We start from the raw sequence: 13718 nt of genomic DNA, 5'->3' as shown, positions 1-13718 counted from the left end.
GATCAGTAGTTGCAATGCACGAACTCTAGGGTGCACAAGCTTCAGTAGTTGTGGCTCGTGGGCTCTAGAGTGCAGGCTCAGTAGTTGTGGTGCACAGGCTTAGTTGCTCTTTGGCATATGGGATCTTCCCCAACAGGGATCGAACTCATGTCGCCTGCACTGGCATGTGGATTCTTAACCACTGTGCCACCCAGGGAAGTCCAAAGCTTGTAAATTTATTTACCTAATTTTATGTGCTTACATAGTGTTCTTTATCTTGCTTGATGCTTTCAATTTTAATTTCATCTGTCTAATATTAATGTTACCAGCCTGCTTTCTTTTTCTTTGCATTTGCTGTCTTTTTTTTTAATTGAAGTCTAGTTGATTTTAAATGTTGTGTTAATTACTGCTGTACAGCAAAGTATACAGGTATACATATATATACATTTTTTTTTAAATATTCTTTTCCATTATGGTTTATCATAGGATATTGAATATAGTTCTCTGTGCTATATAGTAAGATCTTGTTGTTTATCTGTTCTGTATATACAAGCTTACATCGGCTAACCCAACCTCCCACTCCATCCCTTCCCCCAGACCCCTCCCCCTTGGCAACCACTAGTCTGTTCTCTATGTCCGTGATTCTGTTTCTGTTTCATAGATAGGTTCATCTGTGTCATATTTTAGATTCCACATATAAGTGATATCATATGGTATTTGTCTTTCTCCTTCTGACTTACTTCACTTAGTATGATATTCTCTAGTTGCATCCATGTTGCTGCAAATGGCATTATTTCATTCTTTTTTATGGCAGAGTAGTATTCCATTGTGTATATATATATATATATATATATATATATATATATATATATATATATATATATATATAAAATACATCTTCTTTATCCATTCATTTAGATTGTTTCCATGTCTTGGCTATTGTGAATAGTGCTGCTATGAACATAGGGGTGCATGTATCTTTTTGAATTATAGTTTTGTCTGCATGCATATGTTTTTTTGATACCTTGTTAAGCATGTTCCTTATAGCTACCACATGGCTGAATTTTGCTTTTTCACCAAATCTGGCAGTTTCTGCTTTTTAATGGGTACATTGAGCTTATCACATCTAATGTTCTTACCTTACACGATATCGATCAATTTAATTTAGATTTTTGTTTGCTCTTTTCCTTTTTCTCTATATTTGCTCATTTCAACAAGTTAATATACCTTCCATTATCCAATTTGGCATATCTCCTGTATTTTTCCCCATTCTATCCCTTTCCCTGCCCTCTATATCAGAATATATGTCTCTAGTATTATTTGAAAATAAGTTAACCCTGAGTTGCAGTATAACTCCCACTATAATGTTCTAACCCAGCCCTGCTGCCCACCACCCCATCCCCAATTCCCCTCCATCCCACAGCTAAGACCTTTAGGACAGCTCTACTCACTTTCCTTTTCCACTATTCTCCACGTCCCCATGGATCATCTGGGACTCCTCCTCCACCCCTCCTCCACGGACCCCGACAGCCAGAAGACCTATTGCTTCCTGGCCTCATTTTTTAAAATCTTCTATTTAAATCAATTAGTAAGTCCATCCTTACCTATTTCATGGAGTGGTTGGAAGCTAAAATGAGAAACCCTCTGTGAAAGCACATTGTGAACTGTGAAATAATGTCCAAATACTAGGGAGGGAGGATGTGTAGGGAAGACTTGGCTGGTCTTGATCACAGTGGACAGTTGTGGACAAGGTGAGATTATAGTCTCTGTGCTTCTGTGCCAGGAAGAAAAAGTGCTCCAGCTCTATTACTCAGTACAAAATCACCACTACTTGAGATTGATTTCTCTCAGCCAAGGTATTTTATTACAGGGTACATGCATTCAATGGACACATTTTAAAAGATGATATCCTAAACGTCAGAATCTATTAACAACGTAGAAAGCTAAATATCCCACAGAAATGGGACTCTGCAGTAAAGTTCTGATAGGATAGGACACTTTTGAAGTACGGAAAACTGCCTGGAAATAGCTCTATGAAATGTGTCTGAGTCCTCTCAGAGTTCCAGGCAGAAGACTGAGGGATCAGGCAGTACCTAAAAGAAGAGAAAGTTAAAAAAGAAGCCAGCACATTTTCACTTTTTCATAGTGTTGCCTCCTGCCTGTGCTGGTTAAGAAGTTTGTGGTGTTACATGGACTCAAGCCAGGACATAACACTGTACCAGCGCTGTCATGCAGAAATATAATGAGAGCCACATGTATAATATTAAAATGTTCTGGTAGCCACATTTTTAAAAAGTAAAAATATGAAATTAATTTTAATAATATGTTTTATTTAACCTAATAGATCTACAATATTGTTATTTCAATATGCCATTAACATGAAATTATTAATGAGATCTTTTCCTTTCTTGTTTTCTTACTAGGTCTTTGAAATCTAGTGTGTATTTTATACTTACAGTATATCTTAATTTGGACTAGCCACAGTTCAAGAGCTCCATAGCCACATGTGGCACGTGGCTGCCTGACTGGACAGCACTGCCCTGCCGTGAGGATGGTAAATACCGCACAGTCCTGGACTCTCCCACACCTCACCCCTGGTGGAGGCCACCCATCAGCCACAGCATCCTTCCTTAACGAGCCCTGGGGTGGTTTCCTGATTCCTGTCACCAGAGCCTGACAGTCAGGCCCTCTGTTAGAGCTGGCACCTCAACAGAAGGCAAACTTCAGCAGAAGGTCAGTTTCATGAGGGTGGGACTTTGGTCTGTTTTATTCACTGCTGTATCCTAACACCTAGAGCAGTGCCTGGAACGTAATGGGCATTCAATAGATACTTATTCAATAAGTTATATCTACTTGCCATCCTCGTTGTAGAGCTGGTGAACACAGCTCATTTCCAGTAATTATTACTATCTGAGAATAATTTTAAATTAAGCCTAAACTTTATAGAGAGAACATTTTCAAAACTTGTAAATTAAAAGAAAATGCTAAGTCAGTTTTAAAACTGAAAAGAGCCAATCCCTCTCTTGCTTCACTCACTGCGCTACTACTGAAAACAAATTTTAACCTTTACAGATTTTCTAGTAGGCGTTACATTATGACATAAAAAAAAGGAAATCAGGGGCTTCCCTCGTGGCGCAGTGGTTAAGAATCTGACTGCCAGTGCAGGGGACACGGGTTCGAGCCCTGGTCTGGGAAAATCCCACATGCTGCGGAGCAACTAAGCCCGTGAGTCACAACTACTGAGCCTGCGCGTCTGGAGCCTGTGCTCTGCAACGGGAGAGGCCGCGACAGTGACAGGCCCGCGCACCGCGATGAAGAGTGGCCCCGGCTCGCCACAACTGGAGAAAGCACTCACACAGAAACGAAGACCCAACACAGCCAAAAATAAATATAAATAAATTGATTAATTAAAAAAAAAAAAAAAAAAGGAACTCAGCCCCATGGCTGTATTTATCACAATGCCTATAATCACATTGTTTGCTGAATATGTGACTGCAGTACTATACAACAAAATCTAACACTTTGCAAAGCTTTCTAAACTTTCAGTCTATTTCTTAAACAAATTCTTTGAAGAAGCACAGGATCAAATGAACAGGTGCATTCAGAGCAATTGGTCACAACACTTGAGTCAAGTCACTGCCTTTTAGAGTTTTTAAAAAAACGTCCTAATAGAACCTTAACTCTTATGATCATTATCATGGTTATTATCATAACTATTCTTTGTTGAGTGCTTATTACATTCTAAGAATGATGCTAAGGGTTTCATGTACATTATCTCATTAAAGCCTTAAAATAATGCTAATAGTCACTTACTTAAAGTCATCTAGCTAATACATGAAATAGCCAGGATGCAAATCCTGCTCTGCCTGACTCTCAAGTCTAGAATCTTGTCCACTCAGTTTGTCCACCCTCCCCATTTTTGTAGTGAGAATACTTAAGTCCCCCCAAATCATGTGATTTGTCCAAGATTATACAGCTATTAAGTGGCAGAGTCAGAACTAAAATCTACATCTCCTACTCTCAGGACCAGATTCTTTTCTCCATACAACGCAGTTTGTTCATAAGCAAAGCATGGGATCATAATTTATTCAAAACATATATTTAAAATAATTTAAATTAGAATTTGACCTTCACATAGAGAAAACTAGTGATTACTGATTTTTAGTCTATTTTGCCACAAACAGCAAAGTATTGTTTTGGGCAGCCAGGATGGGGATTTGGGGAAGCAGAATCAAGGCAGTCAGTAGGGTACATAATCATTGATCCTGGTCCCAAACTAAGCAAATGAAGTGAACCATTATCTGTGACAGTGGTCAGAGATTAAATGTTACTAGTAGAGGGGACTCCACAGAAGACCACAGAAAGCCTTGGTTGGAGCTAAGAAGCATGAAATGTGATTTAAAGGGGAGAGAGCTGTCCTGGGTCGCTCATAGAGTGGAAACTGTCTCTCCAGATCCCTCCTGAGGGCTCTTCCCACACCTTCTGCCCACGTCTTTGAATCTCCAGCATGGGCTGGGTGATTCCTGGATGGCTGTGGGCCAGAGGCCGGGGGAGTGTCCCAGCCCTGGGTGTTTTTCAGGGCTGCCCTGAATGTTCAGCTCTGGAAAGCAGCAGGTGCCTTGTCAATCTCCATAAGCCCCAGGAGAACTTAGAACAATGGCCTTCTCAGTCCTGGCAGTCCCGCTGCTCTCCTCAAGGCCACCTCCTTTCCATTTAAGTCCCTTTTTATTGAAGCCAGTTGAATGCTGTCTTATCCTCATTCAGGGGGCTTGGGCTTCTCCCGGCTACAATTAGATTTTTATGCCACCTGGGCATAGAAGCTCACTTCATTTCCAGTGTCCCACCATTCTGGTAAATTTTTCACTTTGAAGTTCACAATTAATTTTCATTCAGCAAACTATTAGATGAAAGGAAAACTACACTGGCACACAACAGTAAAAATACTAGCTGAGTTATGCAGAAAGTCCAGTACAAGAGACATGGTGACTAATAATCAACTGTGGGAAGTAACTGTCTCAGCTCAAACACCTGAAATTGTTCCTATAACTCCCCTTGCTGGCCAATGTGAAGAGTGACACAAGAAAGAAAATTGTACACTTCCTGTTCTCCCGGATATTTCTTCCTCTTACCATGTATCCAAATACCTCAAGGTTAGAAAAGACAAAATGGTTAGAAAAAAAAAAAATGGTAAGAAAAAAATCTAGTATGAGGAGACTAAAATCAACAGCTTTGTTTGCTATGTTTTTGAGGGGTCAGCTATTCAAGTGGGAAATGCAACGATGTAATCACTTTGATGGAGAAGGAAGTGTCTTCCTTGGTATGAAAACTACATGCCATTCACCATCACTTACCTCATAAGAAAGAACATAAGTTACATGGGCAAGATTTATATCCATAGCACCAGGGATTCTAGCTATTTCAAAGCCATGACATCCAGCTAATCTCAGGGTAGTGGGTGAAAATGAATTATATTTATTGAATCTGGCACTAATCATGAGGAATTGCAAATACAAGAGTACTATCAATTCAGTTATCTCAGTGAAATGACATTTTTAATTCAGAAAGAAAATTCCTGCAACATATACATATTGAGAAATTAAATACTGGCACTACACTCAATTTATTTAATCTTAGGGAAAGGTGAAATGGGGAATGTAGTCCACCAAGTACACAGATTTCTGACAGTTGTACTCTTTAGAATGTTTTGGAAGATATAAGCAGGTATCAGCTATAAAAACTCTTTGTCACTTAAAATTAAAGTACTAGTTCCTATGCCCCTGAGTCTTGTCTTATAATAGCAGATTTGTTCTTTCTTGAGGTTCTGCCAGTCAACAGTCCCATCTCTAAGGCAGCTTCTGGTCTTACCCCATAAACAAATTCTGTATAATCCAGAAAGGGTTTTCCTCCTGGCGGTTAAATTACTCTAAGAAAATAAGCTTATTTGAAGGCCATTTAGAGATTTTACATTAACTTTCTGAAATTCTCCCTTGTTACTTAATACTTTTATGTTCTTCTAATAATTTGCAAAATGATATCCTCATGGCAATTATATTCACTATTGCTGATCTGGAGTGATTGTATATACTACAGGATATCAATGATTATTCATTGGTGATATATATCAAAATGATCAAATATCCGATCATTTCCCCTAAAATGTTAAAAATCTGCCTATCCCTGCTTCAACTCATTTATCCTGTGTGGTTAATAATGCTGTTAAGCTCTTCCAATGACATCGGGCATTGCAATCTTTAAGATATGATGTCTAAAACAAGGACAACAATATAGTATTTAATGGTCAGATGAAGCTGGAGTACCATATAAGATTGAGGGACCTGGATCTGTCACATTCTAAAAGTGGCACTGTCAAATGGGAGGACCAAATTGCAAAGGTGAGACCAGGATACAGCAAGGGGACTCAAAGCATGTGATACCAGGAAAACATGACTCCTCCACCTTCTCCTTACTAATCACCTTCTGTTTTCACCTCTCTCCCTTTACAGTTTGGGTTCCATGGCCCATTACTGCAGCTACTTTCTTATAAATAGCTTTGTCATCCTATCTCCATTTAGTTCTTCCATCGCAACTGCCAGGCAAAAGACTGACTCTGGATCAAATCACCTCTTCCCTTCTCTGCTGAGCTCCCAGGCTGCTCAGCTTGCAGGAGAAATCATACAACTGCATGGATTGATTCCACCAGAGACTAATGGTCTTCAACCTCAGTTGGTCCCTCAATTCAGCCTGGTAGTCATTTCGTATTTTCCTAGGTGGCTCTCTCTCTGTCTGCCATGCTTCACAGGATTCAACTTCTCTTCACTTTCCTCAAACCTCTGACATCAGCACGAAATCTGCCTTCTTACCCAACAGAGAAAATGGTGCTATTCAGATAGGAGCTCTTTCACTTTCCTACCTCGAGGGGTGTGGTGGTAAATTACTGATAACTGACAGTCTTCGGGGTGGGATGTGGGGGAGTTCTGATCTGCTGTGTCTGCCAATTTCCACGGTGTAAATATTCCCATTATGGCTGAATTCAAGCTATTAACATAAGTTAACCAGATCTCAAAATTCCTGAAAGTTTAACAATTGGCTCCGGGGAGCTAGTAGGAGCTGGCACCAGCACACACTGCGTGAAACCCAGAAACAAATGCATCCAAAACATCTTCTCCTTCCCTCTCAGTTACAATGAAAGAGATGTCTCTCCTCTTTTCCTCATCTATCTAAAGTGAATGCCTCCTGCCTTCTGCAATATTTTGTTCTATCAGTTAAAACCCTTCTCTTGGGGCTTCCCTGGTGGCACAGTGGTTGAGAATCTGCCTGCCAATGCAGGGGACACGGGTTCGAGCCCTGGTCTGGGAAGATCCCACATGCCGTGGAGCAACTAGGCCCGTGAGCCACAATTACTGAGCCTGCGCGTCTGGAGCCTGTGCTCCGCAACAAGAGAGGCCGCGATAATGAGAGGCCTGCGCACCGCGATGAAGAGTGGCCCCCACTTGCCACAACTAGAGAAAGCCCTCGCACAGAAACGAAGACCCAACACAGCCATAAATAAATAAAATAAATAAAATAGTGTTTAAAAAAAAAAAACCCCTTCTCTTGCATCTTGAAATTCTTTTTTTGTTTTTGGCTGCGCCACGAGGCATGCGAGATCTTAGTTCCCTGACAAGGGATTGAACCACCGGACCACCGGGGAAGTCCCTCTTGCATCCTCAACTTTCCCCTCTTTATTTGGCTAATTCCTTTTATCTTTTAAATTCAGCTAACTCCCTCCCACTCTTTTTGTTTGGTTTGTTTGAAGAAAACTTCATTTGATCTCACATTTCTCTTCAGCTATGTCACAGACCCATTTCTTCAAAGGATTGTTTCCACCGCCTTAGCTTCAGATCACTCATTTACCTACTAAAATCTGGTTTTCCACTGAAATCCCAAAATTACCAACAACTTCCTTGTTACTAAGTTCGATAGAGAATTCTTGGTCCTGCTCTTACTGACTTCTTTTTAGCATTTGACACATTTGACCACTTCTTCTTTTCTTTGGCTTCTGTGACACAGTGAGCCTCCGATTCTCCTCCTTCCTCTTGGCTTCTGGTCCTTAGTAGGCTCCCCCCTTTGGTTCGTTTCTTACTTGTTGGTGTTCCTCATGATTCTATCCTGAGATGCCTTCTCTTCTTATTATGCTTTCCCTGGAACTCATCTCTTTCCATGGCTTCAATTACCATCTCTAGACTCACTGGTCCATGGCTCCAGGCCAGTCTTCTGAGCTTTAGACATGTACCACCCACTGCCCACTATGCATATTCATGTGGATATCTTTAGAGGCACCTCAAGCCTAATCTTTCTAAAATTGAAATCTCCCCAAATCTCCTCCCCTTCTGTGCTCTCAGCTCAGTGAATGGCCCTGAGTTGCCTATGCCAGAAACAGAATAATCCTTGCCTCCTTCTCTCTAATATCGCATTCCAATGAATCACAAAGTCCTGCTGATTCATGTTCCAAAATCTCTCTTCCTTCTACCTCTCATCATCCTCCCTGCCACCACCCTGGTTCAGTCACACTATCTCTCACCAAGATTATCCCCCCTAACTAGTCTCCCTGCTTCCAGGCTTGCTCACCCGAGTCCATTCTCCATTCTGTAGTAATCTCTCAAAAAACTCAAATCAGGTCATGTCACTTGCCTCCTTAAAACCTTTTGATGGTTCTCCATTGTTTTGGGGATAGAGTTCAAACTCCCTGATGTGACCTATGAGCCCCTGTGTGGTCTGACCCCCATCTGGGGTCTCTCTCTGCTTCCCACCCTGTTCCCATTGATCTAATTTTTTTTTTTTTCAGATTCCTAACCATGCCATGCGCTGTTTCATCTCTAATCCTTTGAATATACTGCTTATTTTGCCAGGAACACCATAATTTACTTCCTGCTGCCTCCCATCCCTCTTCCTCTAACTAACTCTTACTCATTCTTAGAACTTACTTCCTGCATAAATGCCACTAACCTGGCTTCCTTCACTTTTCCCACTATTGCATTTAACAAAATGTACTACAATGATTGTTTTACTTGTCTATCTCCCTCATAGATACTAATCTCCATGAGGGCAGGAACCCTGTCTCTTCTCTTCACCACCCCATTGATTTTAATTATGAAACCCCATATCCAGTAGCAGTCAGTCCCCATCCACTCCCCAAGCCCAGCCCCTGGCAAACACTAATCTACTTTCTGTCTGTATGAAATTCATCTCCCTCAGCAAGTTCACAGTGAGGAATATTGAGCCTGGACCTAACTACAAACTTTTCGAATAAGAATATTGTTAGTGACTTACGGCAAAGGATTAAACCCTCCTGTGTCTTATCTTCCTTAACTTTGAAAGGATGCCTGCTCATTCAAGGACGCAGGCCATAAGAGGACCTGTAGTTTTTAATAAGGCATGCATCGCTCAGTTTCTCATCGATTTTCTTGGTCAGTTTATAGAGTTTCCAGTTTCACGAGTGTTGATTTCACAAGTGTTGCCCGAAGCAAAACCTCTCATTACGTTTTAAAAACCTCCTGTTTTGCCATGGCTGGCTCCTCAGCTCCCTGCCTTCTTCCTAGGATTCTCTCTGTTCTCTAGACATGAATTTCTTCCACTCTGATCTCAAGGAACTTAGATCCCTGCGAGTCTACCATTTAAAAACTTGTCTTACATAAAATATTTTATTGTTCCCGCCCAAAGCCTATCTTATAATTAAGACTTTGTTTAGACTTTCAGTTTTTGTTTTCAGAAATATGTAATGAAAAAAGCAGTGAAAATACAATAGACGTTATTGTAAGGGCCAAATACATCCACCATTTCCAAGAACTCCATGACTGCTTTGTGAACTGTAATTGGAGAAAAAGGCGGATTAATTAACCTTTTCCTCCAGTATCATAGGTAACGTTAATTGAAGACTATGAAGTACCAGGTAAAATGCTAAAACCGTTATTTACATTAGTCTTGAACTCAGGGCAACCCAGCAAGGTAGGAAATATTGCTACCTACCTTTTACAGATGAGGAAACTGAAGCTGAGAGATTAAATGACTTGCCCAAGTTTACACAGCTAGTAACTAAAGGTGGAACCTTGGTCAATTTCTGACTACAGAATCCAGAATCCATTATGTTCTTTCTGGAGAAAAAAAAATTAATGGTAAAGTTAAATGGTAGCTTAATCTCACGCTGTCTACTCTGCAAAATAAAACTAAATTCTGATTTAAATATTTATGGCATCCAATTTGAATATGTATTTGATAATAGAAAGATATAAATATTTATGTGTGTGAATACATGGGCACCTTGAGAAACACTTGTGTTTCCTAACCACAAATTTCATTGCTTCTTCACTCTGATTGTTAATATGCTATCACAGGATAGGACTGAACTGGGGAAGTTCAACAGTGAAAAATGTCTGCTATTAAGATGACTGAAATCCCTCTCATTTCCTTCCCATAATGCTAGATGCACATAGCTAAACTGAGTCATTTTCATTTTTATAATGATTTCAATTAGTGGCATTTAGATGAGAGATTAATGGCACATATGAGGCTATGAGCCTCTGGCACATAGCAGGCTCACTAAATATCTATTGAATAGATAAATGGGTTTGCCCCTTTTCGGAACTCTGTCACACTTAACTCCTAAAGTCGGGACCTGCAAAAAGAGAAGTTTAAGATAAAAGAGTACTAAGGATTGCAATTCTAGGAGTCTGTACATACCATTCAGTCCTAAAATATATACCACACTTGCTCCCTAAGTGCTTCATTTACTTTAGTCTTGTTTCCTGAACCAGATTTCAAACAAGGACTGTCATTTATATAAACCCCATGGAACCTAGTACAGTGCTGGTCTTATAGTAGATAATCCATCAAAATGCTCATCATATTCTCTTAATGGTATACGTTTAATAAATATTTGTTAATATGGTTATGAAAATTATTATCAAGTTGATAAATTTCGTTGGAACTACCAACAGTCTCTTTCCTTCTAATTTTCATAGATTGAACTTTAATTTTCCCCCAGATTAACACTAGTAAATAAATTATCATTTACAACTTAAAATTTTAAGCCAGGTAAATATATAAAATGTAATAGCATTATAAAGAATTACTCTGATGTCACCTTTATCTTTATGAGTCAGATAAAATTAATTTGTTTGCATGGTCTATGTGGGTTTGATCTCAGCCATACACTAGCATTTTTTTTCTCATACAACTTTTTGATTAAGATATAATTCAAATGCTTCAAGTTCAACCTTTCAAAGTATACAAGTTGTGCAACCATCGCCACTAATTCCAGAACATTTTGATCACCCCAAAAAGAAACCCCATAGCCAGGAGCAGTCACTCTTCATTCTTCCTCCCCCCCCCAACTCCTGGCAACCAGCAATCTATTTTTTGTTTCTATGGATTTTCCCATTCTGGACATTTCATATAAATGGAATCATACAATAGGTGGCCTTTTCTACCTGATTTGTCTCCCTTAGCATGATGTTTTCAAAGCTCAATCCACATTGCATTATGTATCAGTCCTTGATTCTTCTCTATGGGTTGAATAATATTCCATTATCCAGATAAAGCCATTTTGTTTATTTGTTCATCTGTTTGGATTGTTTCCACCTTTTGGCTATTGTGAATAGTGCTGCTATGAACATTCATATACAAGTTTTTGTTTGGACACCTTTTTCTCATTTCTCTTGTGTGTATATCTAGGAATGGCATTGCCGAGTAAAATGATGATTTTACGTTTTTGTTTTTGAGAGAACTACCAATCTGTTTTCCAAAGCAATCGCACCATTTTCATTCCTACCAGTAATGTATAAAAAGCGTTCCAATTTCTCTGTCCTCACCAGCACTTGTTATTTTCCTTTATTATTATTATTTTTATAATCATCCTAGTGGGTGTGACGTGGTATCTCACTGTGGTTTTGATTTGCATTTCCCTAATGACTAATGATGTTGAGTATCTTTTCACGTGCTTATTGGCTATTTGTGTATTTTCTTTGGAAACATGGCTATTCAGATCCTTTTTCCTGTTTTCTGATAGGGATATTTGTCTTTTTTATTGTCAGTTGTAAGAGTTCTTTATAATTTCTGGATACAAGTCTCTTATCAAATATATTTGAAAATATTTTCTCCCATTCTGTGGGTTTTTTCATTTTCTTGATAGTGTCCTTTACATTGTTAAAGTTTTTACTCTTGATAATATATATTTAAACATTTGATGAAGTCCAATTTATCCATTTTTTTGTATATGGTACATATACTAAATTAAAATTTTTTCATGTGTAATCATGTACATTATCTACCATCATTTATACAGAAGCAGTACAAAAGATTATAGATTTAAGTAGTGGAAAATGACAATTTCCAAGTAATCAAGCACATTAAATAAGAACTCACAGTAAATAGTTAATCTTAACACAAATTAATCAGAAATTTTCCTGTCTTGAGGATAGTAAGTAAAAATATAATAACATACATTTCCTTTGTATGTTGCATTAAACTCAGTGACTTTTTCATAGCATTTGCTTAATCTTTATCTGTAGATAGTCCTTCTGTAATATTTTTAGCAGGTAAGAGGAAATTTGATAAACCCATTATGTATCTTTCTTTTATTTTCAGAAACATAGTCAATTTTAAGTTGTCCTGTTCAAATAAAGTAGAAAGAAGTAATAGGCAAGATTAGAGCTATTTCCTTATTCAGTAGTTGATGTTGGAAATTTTATTCGAGGCAACATAATGTCAAGGTAGTTACTTATCAGACCTACTTAGTACCTTTCTTGAGCAGATATTTCAATTTGAAAGCATTTTAACGACTATATAAACTGCATACCCAGAGAAATAGAACAGACAGCAGCAGAATTCAAGAAGAGAACAAAGAAACAAAGATCAAGCAGGTTTGCCAAATAGTAGGTCCCTGTGTTTGAAACAACTGGAGAACTTTGTAGCAATTCCATTTTAGAAGTTTTCTGTAAACTAGAGTTTAACATCCAAAGCACAAAACTCAATTTGGAGATGAAGACACTGTTAAATTATTGGGTTACGTGGATCGCAGTTACAGAATCCTCCATAACTAGCATTATGCTGACTTTCCAGTATCATAATTTATTCTAATCCTCTATTAAATTCAAGTTTCTGCGAAAAAAATTGAAAGTGATAATAAAAAAGTATTCTCCTAAAGAAGACTTTGCTTTAAAAAATCAATTAACAGAAATTAGAATGAAGAGGTTTTGCATGGATATTGAAGCAGAAGCTATTTTTAGTTTTCAGTAAAATTAGGAAGATTGGCTGTGGGGCATTGGTGGTTCCTGAAATATAATTTACTTCACGTTGTCAAATGCCCTTTCAGATTGTACCTTTCATCCACAAAAGAAAATCTCTTTCAGCAACTAGAGGTGAGAGCATTTTGACATGGCACACATACAAAATCACGTGGCATCGCGGTTGTTCTTTGGCGACAGTGGTGCCCAATCCTTTCTCACTCTCATTTTAGTTGAATATTAAAAAATGTTTTGTCTGGGCTTCCCTGGTGGCGCAGTGGTTGAGAATCTGCCTGCCAATGCAGGGGACACGGGTTCGAGCCCTGGTCTGGGAAGATCCCACATGCCACGGAGCAGCTGGGCCCGTGAGCCACAATTACTGAGCCTGCGCGTCTGGAGCCTGTGCTCCGCAACAAGAGAGACCGTGATAGTGAGAAGCCTGCGCACCGCGATGAAGAGTGGCCCCCACTTGCCACAACT

At 39.0% G+C, this 13718-nt stretch overlaps 1 protein-coding gene across 2 annotated transcripts in view; it reads right to left on the bottom strand.

Moving 5' to 3' along the window:
* RBM47 (RNA binding motif protein 47) overlaps positions 1-13718 on the bottom strand; it is a 273505-nt gene that overhangs the window by 236282 nt on the left and 23505 nt on the right. The window contains exon 1 of one of the 2 annotated variants that reach the window (XM_082464227.1): positions 9985-10309. The exons of the other annotated variant lie outside the window; for it this stretch is intronic. The gene's annotated coding sequence lies outside the window, so the exon portion shown is untranslated. Of the gene's footprint in view, positions 1-9984; positions 10310-13718 lie in introns of those variants that run through there. 2 annotated transcript variants of the gene reach the window in all.

Source organism: Balaenoptera physalus (assembly GCF_965194825.1).
Source record: "Balaenoptera physalus genome assembly, chromosome: 5".
NCBI lineage: Eukaryota > Metazoa > Chordata > Mammalia > Artiodactyla > Balaenopteridae > Balaenoptera > Balaenoptera physalus.
This window is presented reverse-complemented; position numbering and strand designations above follow the sequence as displayed.